This window comes from Hyla sarda, unplaced genomic scaffold (assembly GCF_029499605.1).
Source record: "Hyla sarda isolate aHylSar1 unplaced genomic scaffold, aHylSar1.hap1 scaffold_555, whole genome shotgun sequence".
NCBI lineage: Eukaryota > Metazoa > Chordata > Amphibia > Anura > Hylidae > Hyla > Hyla sarda.
In genome coordinates this window covers 110,435-135,224 of record NW_026610567.1, presented here as the reverse complement: position 1 = coordinate 135,224, position 24,790 = coordinate 110,435, and the positions used below count along the sequence as shown (strand labels likewise).

Genomic DNA, 24,790 nt, shown 5'->3' with positions numbered 1-24,790 from the left:
CTTGCTGCTTAGCAATAATGGTATGGGTTTAGGTTCTGCTGTGTGTACTGGTGGTTGACTGCCCCCCAGCCCAGAGTGTGCATGGAAAATTGTCTGGCAGCCTCCCTGACAGCAAGCAGTGATAGTGCCCATGAAGGGGACCTTGTTGGGCCCGCCCCTTTCACGGTTATCGCTTCTCGGCCTTTTGGCTAAGATCAAGTGTAGTATCTGTTCTTATCAGTTTAATATCTGATACGTCCCCTATCTGGGGACCATATATTAAATGGATTTTTGAGAACGGGGGCCGATTTCGAAGCTTGCTTCCGTCGCCCTATGCATTGACCCGATATGGCAGTATCTTCGGGTACAGTGCACCACCCCCTTACAGGGTTAAAAAGAAAGATTCCTACTTTCATTGCTACCTGCTTGCTGGCTAGCCAGCTAGCCAGCCCTGTGGGCCTTGCTGCTGCAGCCAAAAAACAAAAGGTGGTGCTGCTGCTGCTGCTTCTGCTTGTGTCTGGCCGCTTTTGGAGCGTCCAGGCACAGGACTTCTGCTGCTGCTGACTAAATGGCCTCCTTAATTGGATCATTTGAGTAGCCAGCACACCTGTGCAGGTAGGGCATGACATGATAGGCAGCTGCCTTGATAGCGGGTGGGTGCTGAATGTTCCTAATTGACAAAATAAGATTAATGCTTATGAAGAAATATAAAATCTCATCCCTTCCCCAATATCGCGCCACACCCCTACCCCTTAATTCCCTGGTTGAACTTGATGGACATATGTCTTTTTTCGACCGTACTAACTATGTAACTATGTAACATAACATGGGGGGGGGTCTCCTGGCTGTTCACACAGGTGTGTCATTGCTGTACATTGACCATGCATTGCTTCTGTGGTATTGCAAAGGCAAAGACAAATGCTTCCAGCCATCCATTGCACTAATGGATTGGTCATCAGCTGGCTGTCTATGTCCCGCATCAATATAGACCAAAGTACAGAGGGTTAGGCTATGCTATTGTGCACCTACCTGATGCATCAGAAGGTGCGAGGCCCTTGCTAAATTCTGTGCACAGACTTTGAGATCTATACTTTAGACTGTATCTAAACCTGCTCCAACATGGACTGACATTCTGGCCTACTTTCAGCCGATGCGACTTGTCTGTCGCTGAACAGTCGCTTTTTATGTATTCAGCACCTATGTATAATGTTGTAAAAATGCTCTAGAAGCTAAAGTCGCAGAAATGTCACACATATTTGGCCTGCAACTTTCTGTGCGACAAATTCAGACAGGAAAAATCAGTATAAATCCTTAGAAAATTATCCCCCAGTGTCTCCATCTGCTGGCGGTATTGAATAAGCATTGCTGCACTGATGGGGTATGCATTAGACGAAAAAAAAGAAGAAAAAGAAGAATAATACGCCCAGAAAAGAGGCGAAAAGGAGAAAAACGTAAAAAAACGTGAAAAAAAAGTAAGAGGAAGAGAAGGGAAAAAAAGGTGGAAATGGGTTTAAAAGTGATTTCGGCGGAGAAATATATATATATATATATATATATATATATATATATATATATATATATACGCGCACACACACACATATATATAAACGTATTCTCCGTTGAGATATTGCAGCCGCTGCTGTGTCCAGGCCCAGGAGCCTTAGCACTGTGCTGTGATGTCACTCAATACCACTGACATCACTAGGTGTAAACAACATCTCTCCTTTGCTGTGTATGTGACTATGGAGCTGTTTGGTGATGTCGTCTATTATGGCCTTCATAGAAGCAACAGGAGATTGTTGCATCCATCTAGAACCCTCAGAACTACAGTGCTATGATGTCACTCACTTCCACAGGCCTTGCAGAGTGTAAACAACAACAACCCAGCTTTGTTGTGTATGTAACCATAGGGATTTGTGATGTCACCTAGAACCTTCACAGCAGCGACAGCTTTATGAGGAGCATCAGCACTGCTCTGCCTGAGCAGAACCATCACCGCCATAGGTTGTCAAATAACCCGGATTTAACCCACACAGGTAAGTCCAATGGGGTGCAGGCATGTCCTCTATGCTTACAGCTTCCCGTGGGTGTTGGTTTGATACCGTTTGGGGACAGCCAAGGAGGCATCTGCAGGCAACAAAGGTAGGTGTGTGCTTGTGTGTGTGTTTCCTATGCAGATCCTAAGCCCAGTGTCACATGCAAGTAGGAGGAGTAAGAAGGGTTCCTGGCAAATCCGGGTTATGGATTGCATTTAAAAAGGCCCCGTGGGAGTGCAATGGGCCCCTGTCTTGCTGCTTAGCAATAATGGTATGGGTTTAGGTTCTGCTGTGTGTACTGGTGGTTGACTGCCCCCCAGCCCAGAGTGTGCATGGAAAATTGTCTGGCAGCCTCCCTGACAGCAAGCAGTGATAGTGCCCATGAAGGGGACCTTGTTGGGCCCGCCCCTTTCACGGTTATCGCTTCTCGGCCTTTTGGCTAAGATCAAGTGTAGTATCTGTTCTTATCAGTTTAATATCTGATACGTCCCCTATCTGGGGACCATATATTAAATGGATTTTTGAGAACGGGGGCCGATTTCGAAGCTTGCTTCCGTCGCCCTATGCATTGACCCGATATGGCAGTATCTTCGGGTACAGTGCACCACCCCCTTACAGGGTTAAAAAGAAAGATTCCTACTTTCATTGCTACCTGCTTGCTGGCTAGCCAGCTAGCCAGCCCTGTGGGCCTTGCTGCTGCAGCCAAAAAACAAAAGGTGGTGCTGCTGCTGCTGCTTCTGCTTGTGTCTGGCCGCTGTTGGAGCGTCCAGGCACAGGACTTCTGCTGCTGCTGACTAAATGGCCTCCTTAATTGGATCATTTGAGTAGCCAGCACACCTGTGCAGGTAGGGCATGACATGATAGGCAGCTGCCTTGATAGCGGGTGGGTGCTGAATGTTCCTAATTGACAAAATAAGATTAATGCTTATGAAGAAATATAAAATCTCATCCCTTCCCCAATATCGCGCCACACCCCTACCCCTTAATTCCCTGGTTGAACTTGATGGACATATGTCTTTTTTCGACCGTACTAACTATGTAACTATGTAACATAACATGGGGGGGGTCTCCTGGCTGTTCACACAGGTGTGTCATTGCTGTACATTGACCATGCATTGCTTCTGTGGTATTGCAAAGGCAAAGACAAATGCTTCCAGCCATCCATTGCACTAATGGATTGGTCATCAGCTGGCTGTCTATGTCCCGCATCAATATAGACCAAAGTACAGAGGGTTAGGCTATGCTATTGTGCACCTACCTGATGCATCAGAAGGTGCGAGGCCCTTGCTAAATTCTGTGCACAGACTTTGAGATCTATACTTTAGACTGTATCTAAACCTGCTCCAACATGGACTGACATTCTGGCCTACTTTCAGCCGATGCGACTTGTCTGTCGCTGAACAGTCGCTTTTTATGTATTCAGCACCTATGTATAATGTTGTAAAAATGCTCTAGAAGCTAAAGTCGCAGAAATGTCACACATATTTGGCCTGCAACTTTCTGTGCGACAAATTCAGACAGGAAAAATCAGTATAAATCCTTAGAAAATTATCCCCCAGTGTCTCCATCTGCTGGCGGTATTGAATAAGCATTGCTGCACTGATGGGGTATGCATTAGACGAAAAAAAAGAAGAAAAAGAAGAATAATACGCCCAGAAAAGAGGCGAAAAGGAGAAAAACGTAAAAAAACGTGAAAAAAAAGTAAGAGGAAGAGAAGGGAAAAAAAGGTGGAAATGGGTTTAAAAGTGATTTCGGCGGAGAAATATATATATATATATATATATATATATATATATATATATATATACGCGCACACACACACATATATATAAACGTATTCTCCGTTGAGATATTGCAGCCGCTGCTGTGTCCAGGCCCAGGAGCCTTAGCACTGTGCTGTGATGTCACTCAATACCACTGACATCACTAGGTGTAAACAACATCTCTCCTTTGCTGTGTATGTGACTATGGAGCTGTTTGGTGATGTCGTCTATTATGGCCTTCATAGAAGCAACAGGAGATTGTTGCATCCATCTAGAACCCTCAGAACTACAGTGCTATGATGTCACTCACTTCCACAGGCCTTGCAGAGTGTAAACAACAACAACCCAGCTTTGTTGTGTATGTAACCATAGGGATTTGTGATGTCACCTAGAACCTTCACAGCAGCGACAGCTTTATGAGGAGCATCAGCACTGCTCTGCCTGAGCAGAACCATCACCGCCATAGGTTGTCAAATAACCCGGATTTAACCCACACAGGTAAGTCCAATGGGGTGCAGGCATGTCCTCTATGCTTACAGCTTCCCGTGGGTGTTGGTTTGATACCGTTTGGGGACAGCCAAGGAGGCATCTGCAGGCAACAAAGGTAGGTGTGTGCTTGTGTGTGTGTTTCCTATGCAGATCCTAAGCCCAGTGTCACATGCAAGTAGGAGGAGTAAGAAGGGTTCCTGGCAAATCCGGGTTATGGATTGCATTTAAAAAGGCCCCGTGGGAGTGCAATGGGCCCCTGTCTTGCTGCTTAGCAATAATGGTATGGGTTTAGGTTCTGCTGTGTGTACTGGTGGTTGACTGCCCCCCAGCCCAGAGTGTGCATGGAAAATTGTCTGGCAGCCTCCCTGACAGCAAGCAGTGATAGTGCCCATGAAGGGGACCTTGTTGGGCCCGCCCCTTTCACGGTTATCGCTTCTCGGCCTTTTGGCTAAGATCAAGTGTAGTTCTGCTCACTTGGTCTGGCCAGAGGGTGTCTGGGGTACCCGGCTCCTTTGCCTGGGGGGATCGTCCTTCTTAACGGAGGGACTTCACCCCCCTGCTGCTATTAGGGAGCCGGCTTAGTCCCCAGACAACGGGGAGCGATCACCACCACCTACCTGCTTACAGTGGGGGAGGTGTTTATCCTGATGGACATGGCTGGATCAAGTGGAGCATCATCAGAAGGCATCCCTGAGTATGCTAAGCTCAGAAATGGAGTCCGGATTTCCTTATTGGATACCTGTAAGAGAGGAAAAGGATTATGTTTCGTGGTCGAGGAGATCTTATTCAAGTTGCTGGAAATTAAGAAGGAACAAATCCTGTCTATGCTTGAATTCCCAAGAAATGGACACTACGATGTTATATTGGCTTCTGAAGAGGACTTTAATTTTTTTTGCAGCAAGTACCAGCAAAAGAAGGCCAATCCAGTTTTGGAGGGTGTGGAGGTGACCCCGCATTTTCCGAACCAGGAGAAAATATTGACGGTACGGATGTATAGCCCATATATATTGGAAAAAGACATTGAGACTTTTCTTTCTAGATTCTGTGACAATATTCTGTCAAAGGGAAAAGTCCTGAACCAATATGGCCTATGGACTACAAAATGGAAATTTAAAGTTAAATTTAAAATGGAACCTGACGGTAAAGTGATTTATCCACCTGGGCGATTCAAAATTGGATCGGTCAATGGTGACTTGTTCTATTCAGGGATGGAGGAATTTTGCCGTAAATGTAAACAATACGGGCACGGGAAAGACTTATGTACTCACTCGTGGTGCTATAAGTGCCAGGAGGGAGGTCATGAAGCAGACACCTGCAACAACAACAAAAAAAAGAAGTGTCATCTGTGCGGTGAGGAAGATCACCTGGTAAATTTATGTCCCAAGAAACAAACAACGAAAAAGGAAACAGCTAAAAGGAGTAGGGAAGAAGAAGAAATTGTAGAACCTGAGTTGGAGGAAGTTCCAGCCAGAAAAGTGGCTGAAGAAAAGAAAAAGAAAGAAGAGGTTTATGTACCAATGGAATTTGGAGGTGTTTTGGATGGCATGTTGGAAAATATGCCAAAAAAGGAAAGAAAACCATTTGATATGGATTTAATGGAACTAAGGTCGAAATATGGAAATCGGTACGAGGAAGCTAGAGACAAAGTGTATTTTTCATTTCAAGCTGATATGGACAGATTTTTGGACACTTATAAAGTTCCATCTTGGTTGGGACTTCCGGTAAAAAGACAGATGATAAGAGGAACGATAAACCGTGGAATGATAGATTTCTTAATGGTATATGCCTGGAGAAATGGAATTTCTCTATGATTAATTACTGGTCAAAGCAATGTTTGTTTGTTATTGTAAATGTGTATGTTTTTTTTTTTCTGGTTAAATCTTTTTTATTGATTTTATTTCGTGGTCATTAGTGTTAAAAAGAAATAAAAAATGGGTTACCTGATGATGAGCAACAATCGAGTTCAAATAAGATCTTGGAACTCTGATTGAGTTTCTGAGGGCTAACTTAAAAAAAATCTGTTCTTATCAGTTTAATATCTGATACGTCCCCTATCTGGGGACCATATATTAAATGGATTTTTGAGAACGGGGGCCGATTTCGAAGCTTGCTTCCGTCGCCCTATGCATTGACCCGATATGGCAGTATCTTCGGGTACAGTGCACCACCCCCTTACAGGGTTAAAAAGAAAGATTCCTACTTTCATTGCTACCTGCTTGCTGGCTAGCCAGCTAGCCAGCCCTGTGGGCCTTGCTGCTGCAGCCAAAAAACAAAAGGTGGTGCTGCTGCTGCTGCTTCTGCTTGTGTCTGGCCGCTGTTGGAGCGTCCAGGCACAGGACTTCTGCTGCTGCTGACTAAATGGCCTCCTTAATTGGATCATTTGAGTAGCCAGCACACCTGTGCAGGTAGGGCATGACATGATAGGCAGCTGCCTTGATAGCGGGTGGGTGCTGAATGTTCCTAATTGACAAAATAAGATTAATGCTTATGAAGAAATATAAAATCTCATCCCTTCCCCAATATCGCGCCACACCCCTACCCCTTAATTCCCTGGTTGAACTTGATGGACATATGTCTTTTTTCGACCGTACTAACTATGTAACTATGTAACATAACATGGGGGGGGTCTCCTGGCTGTTCACACAGGTGTGTCATTGCTGTACATTGACCATGCATTGCTTCTGTGGTATTGCAAAGGCAAAGACAAATGCTTCCAGCCATCCATTGCACTAATGGATTGGTCATCAGCTGGCTGTCTATGTCCCGCATCAATATAGACCAAAGTACAGAGGGTTAGGCTATGCTATTGTGCACCTACCTGATGCATCAGAAGGTGCGAGGCCCTTGCTAAATTCTGTGCACAGACTTTGAGATCTATACTTTAGACTGTATCTAAACCTGCTCCAACATGGACTGACATTCTGGCCTACTTTCAGCCGATGCGACTTGTCTGTCGCTGAACAGTCGCTTTTTATGTATTCAGCACCTATGTATAATGTTGTAAAAATGCTCTAGAAGCTAAAGTCGCAGAAATGTCACACATATTTGGCCTGCAACTTTCTGTGCGACAAATTCAGACAGGAAAAATCAGTATAAATCCTTAGAAAATTATCCCCCAGTGTCTCCATCTGCTGGCGGTATTGAATAAGCATTGCTGCACTGATGGGGTATGCATTAGACGAAAAAAAAGAAGAAAAAGAAGAATAATACGCCCAGAAAAGAGGCGAAAAGGAGAAAAACGTAAAAAAACGTGAAAAAAAAGTAAGAGGAAGAGAAGGGAAAAAAAGGTGGAAATGGGTTTAAAAGTGATTTCGGCGGAGAAATATATATATATATATATATATATATATATATATATATATATACGCGCACACACACACATATATATAAACGTATTCTCCGTTGAGATATTGCAGCCGCTGCTGTGTCCAGGCCCAGGAGCCTTAGCACTGTGCTGTGATGTCACTCAATACCACTGACATCACTAGGTGTAAACAACATCTCTCCTTTGCTGTGTATGTGACTATGGAGCTGTTTGGTGATGTCGTCTATTATGGCCTTCATAGAAGCAACAGGAGATTGTTGCATCCATCTAGAACCCTCAGAACTACAGTGCTATGATGTCACTCACTTCCACAGGCCTTGCAGAGTGTAAACAACAACAACCCAGCTTTGTTGTGTATGTAACCATAGGGATTTGTGATGTCACCTAGAACCTTCACAGCAGCGACAGCTTTATGAGGAGCATCAGCACTGCTCTGCCTGAGCAGAACCATCACCGCCATAGGTTGTCAACCCGGATTTAACCCACACAGGTAAGTCCAATGGGGGTGCAGGCATGTCCTCTATGCTTACAGCTTCCCGTGGGTGTTGGTTTGATACCGTTTGGGGACAGCCAAGGAGGCATCTGCAGGCAACAAAGGTAGGTGTGTGCTTGTGTGTGTGTTTCCTATGCAGATCCTAAGCCCAGTGTCACATGCAAGTAGGAGGAGTAAGAAGGGTTCCTGGCAAATCCGGGTTATGGATTGCATTTAAAAAGGCCCCGTGGGAGTGCAATGGGCCCCTGTCTTGCTGCTTAGCAATAATGGTATGGGTTTAGGTTCTGCTGTGTGTACTGGTGGTTGACTGCCCCCCAGCCCAGAGTGTGCATGGAAAATTGTCTGGCAGCCTCCCTGACAGCAAGCAGTGATAGTGCCCATGAAGGGGACCTTGTTGGGCCCGCCCCTTTCACGGTTATCGCTTCTCGGCCTTTTGGCTAAGATCAAGTGTAGTATCTGTTCTTATCAGTTTAATATCTGATACGTCCCCTATCTGGGGACCATATATTAAATGGATTTTTGAGAACGGGGGCCGATTTCGAAGCTTGCTTCCGTCGCCCTATGCATTGACCCGATATGGCAGTATCTTCGGGTACAGTGCACCACCCCCTTACAGGGTTAAAAAGAAAGATTCCTACTTTCATTGCTACCTGCTTGCTGGCTAGCCAGCTAGCCAGCCCTGTGGGCCTTGCTGCTGCAGCCAAAAAACAAAAGGTGGTGCTGCTGCTGCTGCTTCTGCTTGTGTCTGGCCGCTGTTGGAGCGTCCAGGCACAGGACTTCTGCTGCTGCTGACTAAATGGCCTCCTTAATTGGATCATTTGAGTAGCCAGCACACCTGTGCAGGTAGGGCATGACATGATAGGCAGCTGCCTTGATAGCGGGTGGGTGCTGAATGTTCCTAATTGACAAAATAAGATTAATGCTTATGAAGAAATATAAAATCTCATCCCTTCCCCAATATCGCGCCACACCCCTACCCCTTAATTCCCTGGTTGAACTTGATGGACATATGTCTTTTTTCGACCGTACTAACTATGTAACTATGTAACATAACATGGGGGGGGGGTCTCCTGGCTGTTCACACAGGTGTGTCATTGCTGTACATTGACCATGCATTGCTTCTGTGGTATTGCAAAGGCAAAGACAAATGCTTCCAGCCATCCATTGCACTAATGGATTGGTCATCAGCTGGCTGTCTATGTCCCGCATCAATATAGACCAAAGTACAGAGGGTTAGGCTATGCTATTGTGCACCTACCTGATGCATCAGAAGGTGCGAGGCCCTTGCTAAATTCTGTGCACAGACTTTGAGATCTATACTTTAGACTGTATCTAAACCTGCTCCAACATGGACTGACATTCTGGCCTACTTTCAGCCGATGCGACTTGTCTGTCGCTGAACAGTCGCTTTTTATGTATTCAGCACCTATGTATAATGTTGTAAAAATGCTCTAGAAGCTAAAGTCGCAGAAATGTCACACATATTTGGCCTGCAACTTTCTGTGCGACAAATTCAGACAGGAAAAATCAGTATAAATCCTTAGAAAATTATCCCCCAGTGTCTCCATCTGCTGGCGGTATTGAATAAGCATTGCTGCACTGATGGGGTATGCATTAGACGAAAAAAAAGAAGAAAAAGAAGAATAATACGCCCAGAAAAGAGGCGAAAAGGAGAAAAACGTAAAAAAACGTGAAAAAAAAGTAAGAGGAAGAGAAGGGAAAAAAAGGTGGAAATGGGTTTAAAAGTGATTTCGGCGGAGAAATATATATATATATATATATATATATATATATATATATATATATACGCGCACACACACACATATATATAAACGTATTCTCCGTTGAGATATTGCAGCCGCTGCTGTGTCCAGGCCCAGGAGCCTTAGCACTGTGCTGTGATGTCACTCAATACCACTGACATCACTAGGTGTAAACAACATCTCTCCTTTGCTGTGTATGTGACTATGGAGCTGTTTGGTGATGTCGTCTATTATGGCCTTCATAGAAGCAACAGGAGATTGTTGCATCCATCTAGAACCCTCAGAACTACAGTGCTATGATGTCACTCACTTCCACAGGCCTTGCAGAGTGTAAACAACAACAACCCAGCTTTGTTGTGTATGTAACCATAGGGATTTGTGATGTCACCTAGAACCTTCACAGCAGCGACAGCTTTATGAGGAGCATCAGCACTGCTCTGCCTGAGCAGAACCATCACCGCCATAGGTTGTCAAATAACCCGGATTTAACCCACACAGGTAAGTCCAATGGGGTGCAGGCATGTCCTCTATGCTTACAGCTTCCCGTGGGTGTTGGTTTGATACCGTTTGGGGACAGCCAAGGAGGCATCTGCAGGCAACAAAGGTAGGTGTGTGCTTGTGTGTGTGTTTCCTATGCAGATCCTAAGCCCAGTGTCACATGCAAGTAGGAGGAGTAAGAAGGGTTCCTGGCAAATCCGGGTTATGGATTGCATTTAAAAAGGCCCCGTGGGAGTGCAATGGGCCCCTGTCTTGCTGCTTAGCAATAATGGTATGGGTTTAGGTTCTGCTGTGTGTACTGGTGGTTGACTGCCCCCCAGCCCAGAGTGTGCATGGAAAATTGTCTGGCAGCCTCCCTGACAGCAAGCAGTGATAGTGCCCATGAAGGGGACCTTGTTGGGCCCGCCCCTTTCACGGTTATCGCTTCTCGGCCTTTTGGCTAAGATCAAGTGTAGTATCTGTTCTTATCAGTTTAATATCTGATACGTCCCCTATCTGGGGACCATATATTAAATGGATTTTTGAGAACGGGGGCCGATTTCGAAGCTTGCTTCCGTCGCCCTATGCATTGACCCGATATGGCAGTATCTTCGGGTACAGTGCACCACCCCCTTACAGGGTTAAAAAGAAAGATTCCTACTTTCATTGCTACCTGCTTGCTGGCTAGCCAGCTAGCCAGCCCTGTGGGCCTTGCTGCTGCAGCCAAAAAACAAAAGGTGGTGCTGCTGCTGCTGCTTCTGCTTGTGTCTGGCCGCTGTTGGAGCGTCCAGGCACAGGACTTCTGCTGCTGCTGACTAAATGGCCTCCTTAATTGGATCATTTGAGTAGCCAGCACACCTGTGCAGGTAGGGCATGACATGATAGGCAGCTGCCTTGATAGCGGGTGGGTGCTGAATGTTCCTAATTGACAAAATAAGATTAATGCTTATGAAGAAATATAAAATCTCATCCCTTCCCCAATATCGCGCCACACCCCTACCCCTTAATTCCCTGGTTGAACTTGATGGACATATGTCTTTTTTCGACCGTACTAACTATGTAACTATGTAACATAACATGGGGGGGGTCTCCTGGCTGTTCACACAGGTGTGTCATTGCTGTACATTGACCATGCATTGCTTCTGTGGTATTGCAAAGGCAAAGACAAATGCTTCCAGCCATCCATTGCACTAATGGATTGGTCATCAGCTGGCTGTCTATGTCCCGCATCAATATAGACCAAAGTACAGAGGGTTAGGCTATGCTATTGTGCACCTACCTGATGCATCAGAAGGTGCGAGGCCCTTGCTAAATTCTGTGCACAGACTTTGAGATCTATACTTTAGACTGTATCTAAACCTGCTCCAACATGGACTGACATTCTGGCCTACTTTCAGCCGATGCGACTTGTCTGTCGCTGAACAGTCGCTTTTTATGTATTCAGCACCTATGTATAATGTTGTAAAAATGCTCTAGAAGCTAAAGTCGCAGAAATGTCACACATATTTGGCCTGCAACTTTCTGTGCGACAAATTCAGACAGGAAAAATCAGTATAAATCCTTAGAAAATTATCCCCCAGTGTCTCCATCTGCTGGCGGTATTGAATAAGCATTGCTGCACTGATGGGGTATGCATTAGACGAAAAAAAAGAAGAAAAAGAAGAATAATACGCCCAGAAAAGAGGCGAAAAGGAGAAAAACGTAAAAAAACGTGAAAAAAAAGTAAGAGGAAGAGAAGGGAAAAAAAGGTGGAAATGGGTTTAAAAGTGATTTCGGCGGAGAAATATATATATATATATATATATATATATATATATATATATATATATATACGCGCACACACACACATATATATAAACGTATTCTCCGTTGAGATATTGCAGCCGCTGCTGTGTCCAGGCCCAGGAGCCTTAGCACTGTGCTGTGATGTCACTCAATACCACTGACATCACTAGGTGTAAACAACATCTCTCCTTTGCTGTGTATGTGACTATGGAGCTGTTTGGTGATGTCGTCTATTATGGCCTTCATAGAAGCAACAGGAGATTGTTGCATCCATCTAGAACCCTCAGAACTACAGTGCTATGATGTCACTCACTTCCACAGGCCTTGCAGAGTGTAAACAACAACAACCCAGCTTTGTTGTGTATGTAACCATAGGGATTTGTGATGTCACCTAGAACCTTCACAGCAGCGACAGCTTTATGAGGAGCATCAGCACTGCTCTGCCTGAGCAGAACCATCACCGCCATAGGTTGTCAAATAACCCGGATTTAACCCACACAGGTAAGTCCAATGGGGTGCAGGCATGTCCTCTATGCTTACAGCTTCCCGTGGGTGTTGGTTTGATACCGTTTGGGGACAGCCAAGGAGGCATCTGCAGGCAACAAAGGTAGGTGTGTGCTTGTGTGTGTGTTTCCTATGCAGATCCTAAGCCCAGTGTCACATGCAAGTAGGAGGAGTAAGAAGGGTTCCTGGCAAATCCGGGTTATGGATTGCATTTAAAAAGGCCCCGTGGGAGTGCAATGGGCCCCTGTCTTGCTGCTTAGCAATAATGGTATGGGTTTAGGTTCTGCTGTGTGTACTGGTGGTTGACTGCCCCCCAGCCCAGAGTGTGCATGGAAAATTGTCTGGCAGCCTCCCTGACAGCAAGCAGTGATAGTGCCCATGAAGGGGACCTTGTTGGGCCCGCCCCTTTCACGGTTATCGCTTCTCGGCCTTTTGGCTAAGATCAAGTGTAGTATCTGTTCTTATCAGTTTAATATCTGATACGTCCCCTATCTGGGGACCATATATTAAATGGATTTTTGAGAACGGGGGCCGATTTCGAAGCTTGCTTCCGTCGCCCTATGCATTGACCCGATATGGCAGTATCTTCGGGTACAGTGCACCACCCCCTTACAGGGTTAAAAAGAAAGATTCCTACTTTCATTGCTACCTGCTTGCTGGCTAGCCAGCTAGCCAGCCCTGTGGGCCTTGCTGCTGCAGCCAAAAAACAAAAGGTGGTGCTGCTGCTGCTGCTTCTGCTTGTGTCTGGCCGCTGTTGGAGCGTCCAGGCACAGGACTTCTGCTGCTGCTGACTAAATGGCCTCCTTAATTGGATCATTTGAGTAGCCAGCACACCTGTGCAGGTAGGGCATGACATGATAGGCAGCTGCCTTGATAGCGGGTGGGTGCTGAATGTTCCTAATTGACAAAATAAGATTAATGCTTATGAAGAAATATAAAATCTCATCCCTTCCCCAATATCGCGCCACACCCCTACCCCTTAATTCCCTGGTTGAACTTGATGGACATATGTCTTTTTTCGACCGTACTAACTATGTAACTATGTAACATAACATGGGGGGGGTCTCCTGGCTGTTCACACAGGTGTGTCATTGCTGTACATTGACCATGCATTGCTTCTGTGGTATTGCAAAGGCAAAGACAAATGCTTCCAGCCATCCATTGCACTAATGGATTGGTCATCAGCTGGCTGTCTATGTCCCGCATCAATATAGACCAAAGTACAGAGGGTTAGGCTATGCTATTGTGCACCTACCTGATGCATCAGAAGGTGCGAGGCCCTTGCTAAATTCTGTGCACAGACTTTGAGATCTATACTTTAGACTGTATCTAAACCTGCTCCAACATGGACTGACATTCTGGCCTACTTTCAGCCGATGCGACTTGTCTGTCGCTGAACAGTCGCTTTTTATGTATTCAGCACCTATGTATAATGTTGTAAAAATGCTCTAGAAGCTAAAGTCGCAGAAATGTCACACATATTTGGCCTGCAACTTTCTGTGCGACAAATTCAGACAGGAAAAATCAGTATAAATCCTTAGAAAATTATCCCCCAGTGTCTCCATCTGCTGGCGGTATTGAATAAGCATTGCTGCACTGATGGGGTATGCATTAGACGAAAAAAAAGAAGAAAAAGAAGAATAATACGCCCAGAAAAGAGGCGAAAAGGAGAAAAACGTAAAAAAACGTGAAAAAAAAGTAAGAGGAAGAGAAGGGAAAAAAAGGTGGAAATGGGTTTAAAAGTGATTTCGGCGGAGAATATATATATATATATATATATATATATATATATATATATACGCGCACACACACACATATATATAAACGTATTCTCCGTTGAGATATTGCAGCCGCTGCTGTGTCCAGGCCCAGGAGCCTTAGCACTGTGCTGTGATGTCACTCAATACCACTGACATCACTAGGTGTAAACAACATCTCTCCTTTGCTGTGTATGTGACTATGGAGCTGTTTGGTGATGTCGTCTATTATGGCCTTCATAGAAGCAACAGGAGATTGTTGCATCCATCTAGAACCCTCAGAACTACAGTGCTATGATGTCACTCACTTCCACAGGCCTTGCAGAGTGTAAACAACAACAACCCAGCTTTGTTGTGTATGTAACCATAGGGATTTGTGATGTCACCTAGAACCTTCACAGCAGCGACAGCTTTATGAGGAGCATCAGCACTGCTCTGCCTGAGCAGAACCATCACCGCCATAGGTTGTCAAATAACCCGGATTTAACCCACACAGGTAAGTCCAATGGGGTGCAGGCATGTCCTCTATGCTTACAGCTTCCCGTGGGTGTTGGTTTGATACCGTTTGGGGACAGCCAAGGAGGCATCTGCAGGCAACAAAGGTAGGTGTGTGCTTGTGTGTGTGTTTCCTATGCAGATCCTAAGCCCAGTGTCACATGCAAGTAGGAGGAGTAAGAAGGGTTCCTGGCAAATCCGGGTTATGGATTGCATTTAAAAAGGCCCCGTGGGAGTGCAATGGGCCCCTGTCTTGCTGCTTAGCAATAATGGTATGGGTTTAGGTTCTGCTGTGTGTACTGGTGGTTGACTGCCCCCCAGCCCAGAGTGTGCATGGAAAATTGTCTGGCAGCCTCCCTGACAGCAAGCAGTGATAGTGCCCATGAAGGGGACCTTGTTGGGCCCGCCCCTTTCACGGTTATCGCTTCTCGGCCTTTTGGCTAAGATCAAGTGTAGTATCTGTTCTTATCAGTTTAATATCTGATACGTCCCCTATCTGGGGACCATATATTAAATGGATTTTTGAGAACGGGGGCCGATTTCGAAGCTTGCTTCCGTCGCCCTATGCATTGACCCGATATGGCAGTATCTTCGGGTACAGTGCACCACCCCCTTACAGGGTTAAAAAGAAAGATTCCTACTTTCATTGCTACCTGCTTGCTGGCTAGCCAGCTAGCCAGCCCTGTGGGCCTTGCTGCTGCAGCCAAAAAACAAAAGGTGGTGCTGCTGCTGCTGCTTCTGCTTGTGTCTGGCCGCTGTTGGAGCGTCCAGGCACAGGACTTCTGCTGCTGCTGACTAAATGGCCTCCTTAATTGGATCATTTGAGTAGCCAGCACACCTGTGCAGGTAGGGCATGACATGATAGGCAGCTGCCTTGATAGCGGGTGGGTGCTGAATGTTCCTAATTGACAAAATAAGATTAATGCTTATGAAGAAATATAAAATCTCATCCCTTCCCCAATATCGCGCCACACCCCTACCCCTTAATTCCCTGGTTGAACTTGATGGACATATGTCTTTTTTCGACCGTACTAACTATGTAACTATGTAACATAACATGGGGGGGGTCTCCTGGCTGTTCACACAGGTGTGTCATTGCTGTACATTGACCATGCATTGCTTCTGTGGTATTGCAAAGGCAAAGACAAATGCTTCCAGCCATCCATTGCACTAATGGATTGGTCATCAGCTGGCTGTCTATGTCCCGCATCAATATAGACCAAAGTACAGAGGGTTAGGCTATGCTATTGTGCACCTACCTGATGCATCAGAAGGTGCGAGGCCCTTGCTAAATTCTGTGCACAGACTTTGAGATCTATACTTTAGACTGTATCTAAACCTGCTCCAACATGGACTGACATTCTGGCCTACTTTCAGCCGATGCGACTTGTCTGTCGCTGAACAGTCGCTTTTTATGTATTCAGCACCTATGTATAATGTTGTAAAAATGCTCTAGAAGCTAAAGTCGCAGAAATGTCACACATATTTGGCCTGCAACTTTCTGTGCGACAAATTCAGACAGGAAAAATCAGTATAAATCCTTAGAAAATTATCCCCCAGTGTCTCCATCTGCTGGCGGTATTGAATAAGCATTGCTGCACTGATGGGGTATGCATTAGACGAAAAAAAAGAAGAAAAAGAAGAATAATACGCCCAGAAAAGAGGCGAAAAGGAGAAAAACGTAAAAAAACGTGAAAAAAAAGTAAGAGGAAGAGAAGGGAAAAAAAGGTGGAAATGGGTTTAAAAGTGATTTCGGCGGAGAAATATATATATATATATATATATATATATATATATATATATATATACGCGCACACACACACATATATATAAACGTATTCTCCGTTGAGATATTGCAGCCGCTGCTGTGTCCAGGCCCAGGAGCCTTAGCACTGTGCTGTGATGTCACTCAATACCACTGACATCACTAGGTGTAAACAACATCTCTCCTTTGCTGTGTATGTGACTATGGAGCTGTTTGGTGATGTCGTCTATTATGGCCTTCATAGAAGCAACAGGAGATTGTTGCATCCATCTAGAACCCTCAGAACTACAGTGCTATGATGTCACTCACTTCCACAGGCCTTGCAGAGTGTAAACAACAACAACCCAGCTTTGTTGTGTATGTAACCATAGGGATTTGTGATGTCACCTAGAACCTTCACAGCAGCGACAGCTTTATGAGGAGCATCAGCACTGCTCTGCCTGAGCAGAACCATCACCGCCATAGGTTGTCAAATAACCCGGATTTAACCCACACAGGTAAGTCCAATGGGGTGCAGGCATGTCCTCTATGCTTACAGCTTCCCGTGGGTGTTGGTTTGATACCGTTTGGGGACAGCCAAGGAGGCATCTGCAGGCAACAAAGGTAGGTGTGTGCTTGTGTGTGTGTTTCCTATGCAGATCCTAAGCCCAGTGTCACATGCAAGTAGGAGGAGTAAGAAGGGTTCCTGGCAAATCCGGGTTATGGATTGCATTTAAAAAGGCCCCGTGGGAGTGCAATGGGCCCCTGTCTTGCTGCTTAGCAATAATGGTATGGGTTTAGGTTCTGCTGTGTGTACTGGTGGTTGACTGCCCCCCAGCCCAGAGTGTGCATGGAAAATTGTCTGGCAGCCTCCCTGACAGCAAGCAGTGATAGTGCCCATGAAGGGGACCTTGTTGGGCCCGCCCCTTTCACGGTTATCGCTTCTCGGCCTTTTGGCTAAGATCAAGTGTAGTATCTGTTCTTATCAGTTTAATATCTGATACGTCCCCTATCTGGGGACCATATATTAAATGGATTTTTGAGAACGGGGGCCGATTTCGAAGCTTGCTTCCGTCGCCCTATGCATTGACCCGATATGGCAGTATCTTCGGGTACAGTGCACCACCCCCTTACAGGGTTAAAAAGAAAGATTCCTACTTTCATTGCTACCTGCTTGCTGGCTAGCCAGCTAGCCAGCCCTGTGGGCCTTGCTGCTGCAGCCAAAAAACAAAAGGTGGTGCTGCTGCTGCTGCTTCTGCTTGTGTCTGGCCGCTGTTGGAGCGTCCAGGCACAGGACTTCTGCTGCTGCTGACTAAATGGCCTCCTTAATTGGATCATTTGAGTAGCCAGCACACCTGTGCAGGTAGGGCATGACATGATAGGCAGCTGCCTTGATAGCGGGTGGGTGCTGAATGTTCCTAATTGACAAAATAAGATTAATGCTTATGAAGAAATATAAAATCTCATCCCTTCCCCAATATCGCGCCACACCCCTACCCCTTAATTCCCTGGTTGAACTTGATGGACATATGTCTTTTTTCGACCGTACTAACTATGTAACTATGTAACATAACATGGGGGGGGTCTCCTGGCTGTTCACACAGGTGTGTCATTGCTGTACATTGACCATGCATTGCTTCTGTGGTATTGCAAAGGCAAAGACAAATGCTTCCAGCCATCCATTGCACTAATGGATTGGTCATCAGCTGGCTGTCTATGTCCCGCATCAATATAGACCAAAGTACAGAGGGTTAGGCTATGCTATTGTGCACCTACCTGATGCATCAGAAGGTGCGAGGCCCTTGCTAAATTCTGTGCACAGACTTTGAGATCTATACTTTAGACTGTATCTAAACCTGCTCCAACATGGACTGACATTCTGGCCTACTTTCAGCCGATGCGACTTGTCTGTCGCTGAACAGTCGCTTTTTATGTATTCAGCACCTATGTATAATGTTGTAAAAATGCTCTAGAAGCTAAAGTCGCAGAAATGTCACACATATTTGGCCTGCAACTTTCTGTGCGACAAATTCAGACAGGAAAAATCAGTATAAATCCTTAGAAAATTATCCCCCAGTGTCTCCATCTGCTGGCGGTATTGAATAAGCATTGCTGCACTGATGGGGTATGCATTAGACGAAAAAAAAGAAGAAAAAGAAGAATAATACGCCCAGAAAAGAGGCGAAAAGGAGAAAAACGTAAAAAAACGTGAAAAAAAAGTAAGAGGAAGAGAAGGGAAAAAAAGGTGGAAATGGGTTTAAAAGTGATTTCGGCGGAGAAATATATATATATATATATATATATATATATATATATACGCGCACACACACACATATATATAAACGTATTCTCCGTTGAGATATTGCAGCCGCTGCTGTGTCCAGGCCCAGGAGCCTTAGCACTGTGCTGTGATGTCACTCAATACCACTGACATCACTAGGTGTAAACAACATCTCTCCTTTGCTGTGTATGTGACTATGGAGCTGTTTGGTGATGTCGTCTATTATGGCCTTCATAGAAGCAACAGGAGATTGTTGCATCCATCTAGAACCCTCAGAACTACAGTGCTATGATGTCACTCACTTCCACAGGCCTTGCAGAGTGTAAACAACAACAACCCAGCTTTGTTGTGTATGTAACCATAGGGATTTGTGATGTCACCTAGAACCTTCACAGCAGCGACAGCTTTATGAGGAGCATCAGCACTGCTCTGCCTGAGCAGAACCATCACCGCCATAGGTTGTCAAATAACCCGGATTTAACCCACACAGGTAAGTCCAATGGGGTGCAGGCATGTCCTCTATGATTACAGCTTCCCGTGGGTGTTGGTTTGATACCGTTTGGGGACAGCCAAGGAGGCATCTGCAGGCAACAAAGGTAGGTGTGTGCTTGTGTGTGTGTTTCCTATGCAGATCCTAAGCCCAGTGTCACATGCAAGTAGGAGGAGTAAGAAGGGTTCCTGGCAAATCCGGGTTATGGATTGCATTTAAAAAGGCCCCGTGGGAGTGCAATGGGCCCCTGTCTTGCTGCTTAGCAATAATGGTATGGGTTTAGGTTCTGCTGTGTGTACTGGTGGTTGACTGCCCCCCAGCCCAGAGTGTGCATGGAAAATTGTCTGGCAGCCTCCCTGACAGCAAGCAGTGATAGTGCCCATGAAGGGGACCTTATTGGGCCCGCCCCTTTCACGGTTATCGCTTCTCGGCCTTTTGGCTAAGATCAAGTGTAGTATCTGTTCTTATCAGTTTAATATCTGATACGTCCCCTATCTGGGGACCATATATTAAATGGATTTTTGAGAACGGGGGCCGATTTCGAAGCTTGCTTCCGTCGCCCTATGCATTGACCCGATATGGCAGTATCTTCGGGTACAGTGCACCACCCCCTTACAGGGTTAAAAAGAAAGATTCCTACTTTCATTGCTACCTGCTTGCTGGCTAGCCAGCTAGCCAGCCCTGTGGGCCTTGCTGCTGCAGCCAAAAAACAAAAGGTGGTGCTGCTGCTGCTGCTTCTGCTTGTGTCTGGCCGCTGTTGGAGCGTCCAGGCACAGGACTTCTGCTGCTGCTGACTAAATGGCCTCCTTAATTGGATCATTTGAGTAGCCAGCACACCTGTGCAGGTAGGGCATGACATGATAGGCAGCTGCCTTGATAGCGGGTGGGTGCTGAATGTTCCTAATTGACAAAATAAGATTAATGCTTATGAAGAAATATAAAATCTCATCCCTTCCCCAATATCGCGCCACACCCCTACCCCTTAATTCCCTGGTTGAACTTGATGGACATATGTCTTTTTTCGACCGTACTAACTATGTAACTATGTAACATAACATGGGGGGGGTCTCCTGGCTGTTCACACAGGTGTGTCATTGCTGTACATTGACCATGCATTGCTTCTGTGGTATTGCAAAGGCAAAGACAAATGCTTCCAGCCATCCATTGCACTAATGGATTGGTCATCAGCTGGCTGTCTATGTCCCGCATCAATATAGACCAAAGTACAGAGGGTTAGGCTATGCTATTGTGCACCTACCTGATGCATCAGAAGGTGCGAGGCCCTTGCTAAATTCTGTGCACAGACTTTGAGATCTATACTTTAGACTGTATCTAAACCTGCTCCAACATGGACTGACATTCTGGCCTACTTTCAGCCGATGCGACTTGTCTGTCGCTGAACAGTCGCTTTTTATGTATTCAGCACCTATGTATAATGTTGTAAAAATGCTCTAGAAGCTAAAGTCGCAGAAATGTCACACATATTTGGCCTGCAACTTTCTGTGCGACAAATTCAGACAGGAAAAATCAGTATAAATCCTTAGAAAATTATCCCCCAGTGTCTCCATCTGCTGGCGGTATTGAATAAGCATTGCTGCACTGATGGGGTATGCATTAGACAAAAAAAAAGAAGAAAAAGAAGAATAATACGCCCAGAAAAGAGGCGAAAAGGAGAAAAACGTAAAAAAACGTGAAAAAAAAGTAAGAGGAAGAGAAGGGAAAAAAAGGTGGAAATGGGTTTAAAAGTGATTTCGGCGGAGAAATATATATATATATATATATATATATATATATATACGCGCACACACACACATATATATAAACGTATTCTCCGTTGAGATATTGCAGCCGCTGCTGTGTCCAGGCCCAGGAGCCTTAGCACTGTGCTGTGATGTCACTCAATACCACTGACATCACTAGGTGTAAACAACATCTCTCCTTTGCTGTGTATGTGACTATGGAGCTGTTTGGTGATGTCGTCTATTATGGCCTTCATAGAAGCAACAGGAGATTGTTGCATCCATCTAGAACCCTCAGAACTACAGTGCTATGATGTCACTCACTTCCACAGGCCTTGCAGAGTGTAAACAACAACAACCCAGCTTTGTTGTGTATGTAACCATAGGGATTTGTGATGTCACCTAGAACCTTCACAGCAGCGACAGCTTTATGAGGAGCATCAGCACTGCTCTGCCTGAGCAGAACCATCACCGCCATAGGTTGTCAAATAACCCGGATTTAACCCACACAGGTAAGTCCAATGGGGTGCAGGCATGTCCTCTATGCTTACAGCTTCCCGTGGGTGTTGGTTTGATACCGTTTGGGGACAGCCAAGGAGGCATCTGCAGGCAACAAAGGTAGGTGTGTGCTTGTGTGTGTGTTTCCTATGCAGATCCTAAGCCCAGTGTCACATGCAAGTAGGAGGAGTAAGAAGGGTTCCTGGCAAATCCGGGTTATGGATTGCATTTAAAAAGGCCCCGTGGGAGTGCAATGGGCCCCTGTCTTGCTGCTTAGCAATAATGGTATGGGTTTAGGTTCTGCTGTGTGTACTGGTGGTTGACTGCCCCCCAGCCCAGAGTGTGCATGGAAAATTGTCTGGCAGCCTCCCTGACAGCAAGCAGTGATAGTGCCCATGAAGGGGACCTTGTTGGGCCCGCCCCTTTCACGGTTATCGCTTCTCGGCCTTTTGGCTAAGATCAAGTGTAGTATCTGTTCTTATCAGTTTAATATCTGATACGTCCCCTATCTGGGGACCATATATTAAATGGATTTTTGAGAACGGGGGCCGATTTCGAAGCTTGCTTCCGTCGCCCTATGCATTGACCCGATATGGCAGTATCTTCGGGTACAGTGCACCACCCCCTTACAGGGTTAAAAAGAAAGATTCCTACTTTCATTGCTACCTGCTTGCTGGCTAGCCAGCTAGCCAGCCCTGTGGGCCTTGCTGCTGCAGCCAAAAAACAAAAGGTGGTGCTGCTGCTGCTGCTTCTGCTTGTGTCTGGCCGCTGTTGGAGCGTCCAGGCACAGGACTTCTGCTGCTGCTGACTAAATGGCCTCCTTAATTGGATCATTTGAGTAGCCAGCACACCTGTGCAGGTAGGGCATGACATGATAGGCAGCTGCCTTGATAGCGGGTGGGTGCTGAATGTTCCTAATTGACAAAATAAGATTAATGCTTATGAAGAAATATAAAATCTCATCCCTTCCCCAATATCGCGCCACACCCCTACCCCTTAATTCCCTGGTTGAACTTGATGGACATATGTCTTTTTTCGACCGTACTAACTATGTAACTATGTAACATAACATGGGGGGGGTCTCCTGGCTGTTCACACAGGTGTGTCATTGCTGTACATTGACCATGCATTGCTTCTGTGGTATTGCAAAGGCAAAGACAAATGCTTCCAGCCATCCATTGCACTAATGGATTGGTCATCAGCTGGCTGTCTATGTCCCGCATCAATATAGACCAAAGTACAGAGGGTTAGGCTATGCTATTGTGCACCTACCTGATGCATCAGAAGGTGCGAGGCCCTTGCTAAATTCTGTGCACAGACTTTGAGATCTATACTTTAGACTGTATCTAAACCTGCTCCAACATGGACTGACATTCTGGCCTACTTTCAGCCGATGCGACTTGTCTGTCGCTGAACAGTCGCTTTTTATGTATTCAGCACCTATGTATAATGTTGTAAAAATGCTCTAGAAGCTAAAGTCGCAGAAATGTCACACATATTTGGCCTGCAACTTTCTGTGCGACAAATTCAGACAGGAAAAATCAGTATAAATCCTTAGAAAATTATCCCCCAGTGTCTCCATCTGCTGGCGGTATTGAATAAGCATTGCTGCACTGATGGGGTATGCATTAGACGAAAAAAAAGAAGAAAAAGAAGAATAATACGCCCAGAAAAGAGGCGAAAAGGAGAAAAACGTAAAAAAACGTGAAAAAAAAGTAAGAGGAAGAGAAGGGAAAAAAAGGTGGAAATGGGTTTAAAAGTGATTTCGGCGGAGAAATATATATATATATATATATATATATATATATATATATACGCGCATGTTACGCCGAGCGCTCCGGGTCCCCGCTCCTCCCCGGAGCGCTCGCTACACTCCTCTCACTGCAGCGCTCCGGTCGGTTCCACGGACCCGGGGCGCTGCGATACCGCCTCTGGCCGGGATGCGATTCGCGATGCGGGTAGCGCCCGCTCGCGATGCGCACCCCGGCTCCCGTACCTGACTCGCTCTCCGTCAGTTCTGTCCCGGCGCGCGCGGCCCCGCTCCCTAGGGCGCGCGCGCGCCGGGTCTTTGCGATTTAAAGGGCCACTGCGCCGCTGATTGGCGCAGTGGTTCCAATTAGTGTTTACACCTGTGCACTTCCCTATATCACCTCACTTCCCCTTCACTCCCTCGCCGGATCTTGTTGCCTTAGTGCCAGTGAAAGCGTTTCCTTGTGTGTTCCTAGCCTGTGTTCCAGACCTCCTGCCGTTGCCCCTGACTACGATCCTTGCTGCCTGCCCCGACCTTCTGCTACGTCCGACCTTGCTTCTGTCTACTCCCTTGTACCGCGCCTATCTTCAGCAGCCAGAGAGGTTGAGCCGTTGCTAGGGGATACGACCTGGTCACTACCGCCGCAGCAAGACCATCCCGCTTTGCGGCGGGCTCTGGTGAAAACCAGTAGTGACTTAGAACCGATCCTCTAGCACGGTCCACGCCAATCCCTCTCTGGCACAGAGGATCCACTACCTGCCAGCCGGCATCGTGACAGTAGATCCGGCCATGGATCCCGCTGAAGTTCCTCTGCCAGTTGTCGCTGACCTCACCACGGTGGTCGCCCAGCAGTCACAACAGATTGCGCAACAAGGCCAACAGCTGTCTCAACTGACTGTTATGCTACAACAGTTACTACCACAGCTCCAGCAACCATCTCCTCCGCCAGCTCCTGTACCTCCCCCGCAGCGAGTGGCCGCTTCTGGACTACGACTATCCTTGCCGGATAAATTTGATGGGGACTCTAAGTTTTGCCGTGGCTTCCTTTCCCAATGTTCATTACACTTGGAGATGATGTCGGACCAGTTCCCCACTGAAAGGTCTAAGGTGGCTTTCGTAGTCAGCCTGCTGTCTGGAAAAGCCCTGGCTTGGGCCACACCGCTCTGGGACCGCAATGACCCCGTCACTGCCTCTGTACACTCCTTCTTCTCGGAAATTCGAAGTGTCTTTGAGGAACCTGCCCGAGCCTCTTCTGCTGAGACTGCCCTGTTGAACCTGGTCCAGGGTAATTCTTCCGTTGGCGAGTATGCCGTACAATTCCGTACTCTTGCTTCTGAATTATCCTGGAACAATGAGGCCCTCTGCGCGACCTTTAAAAAAGGCCTATCCAGCAACATTAAAGATGTTCTGGCCGCACGAGAA

The 24,790-nt window shown here is 46.1% G+C and overlaps 10 non-coding genes across 10 annotated transcripts; all 10 read left to right on the top strand.

Moving 5' to 3' along the window:
• Positions 1–168: 168 nt before the first annotated feature.
• LOC130339812 (U2 spliceosomal RNA) lies at positions 169–359 on the top strand. The gene has a single exon (XR_008880065.1). It is a non-coding gene; the product is annotated as a U2 spliceosomal RNA (small nuclear RNA).
• A 2,075-nt stretch (positions 360–2,434) lies between these two features.
• LOC130339811 (U2 spliceosomal RNA) lies at positions 2,435–2,625 on the top strand. Its single transcript, XR_008880064.1, has one exon. It is a non-coding gene; the product is annotated as a U2 spliceosomal RNA (small nuclear RNA).
• Positions 2,626–6,253: 3,628 nt separating this feature from the next.
• Positions 6,254–6,437, top strand: LOC130339855 (U2 spliceosomal RNA). Its single transcript, XR_008880104.1, has one exon. It is a non-coding gene; the product is annotated as a U2 spliceosomal RNA (small nuclear RNA).
• Positions 6,438–8,502: 2,065 nt separating this feature from the next.
• Positions 8,503–8,693, top strand: LOC130339810 (U2 spliceosomal RNA). The gene has a single exon (XR_008880063.1). It is a non-coding gene; the product is annotated as a U2 spliceosomal RNA (small nuclear RNA).
• A 2,072-nt stretch (positions 8,694–10,765) lies between these two features.
• On the top strand, positions 10,766–10,956 carry LOC130339913 (U2 spliceosomal RNA). The gene has a single exon (XR_008880153.1). It is a non-coding gene; the product is annotated as a U2 spliceosomal RNA (small nuclear RNA).
• Positions 10,957–13,030: 2,074 nt separating this feature from the next.
• Positions 13,031–13,221, top strand: LOC130339912 (U2 spliceosomal RNA). Its single transcript, XR_008880152.1, has one exon. It is a non-coding gene; the product is annotated as a U2 spliceosomal RNA (small nuclear RNA).
• A 2,065-nt stretch (positions 13,222–15,286) lies between these two features.
• LOC130339911 (U2 spliceosomal RNA) lies at positions 15,287–15,477 on the top strand. The gene has a single exon (XR_008880151.1). It is a non-coding gene; the product is annotated as a U2 spliceosomal RNA (small nuclear RNA).
• Positions 15,478–17,547: 2,070 nt separating this feature from the next.
• LOC130339910 (U2 spliceosomal RNA) lies at positions 17,548–17,738 on the top strand. Its single transcript, XR_008880150.1, has one exon. It is a non-coding gene; the product is annotated as a U2 spliceosomal RNA (small nuclear RNA).
• Positions 17,739–19,800: 2,062 nt separating this feature from the next.
• LOC130339909 (U2 spliceosomal RNA) lies at positions 19,801–19,991 on the top strand. Its single transcript, XR_008880149.1, has one exon. It is a non-coding gene; the product is annotated as a U2 spliceosomal RNA (small nuclear RNA).
• A 2,060-nt stretch (positions 19,992–22,051) lies between these two features.
• LOC130339907 (U2 spliceosomal RNA) lies at positions 22,052–22,242 on the top strand. Its single transcript, XR_008880147.1, has one exon. It is a non-coding gene; the product is annotated as a U2 spliceosomal RNA (small nuclear RNA).
• The last annotated feature ends 2,548 nt before the right edge of the window (positions 22,243–24,790 follow it).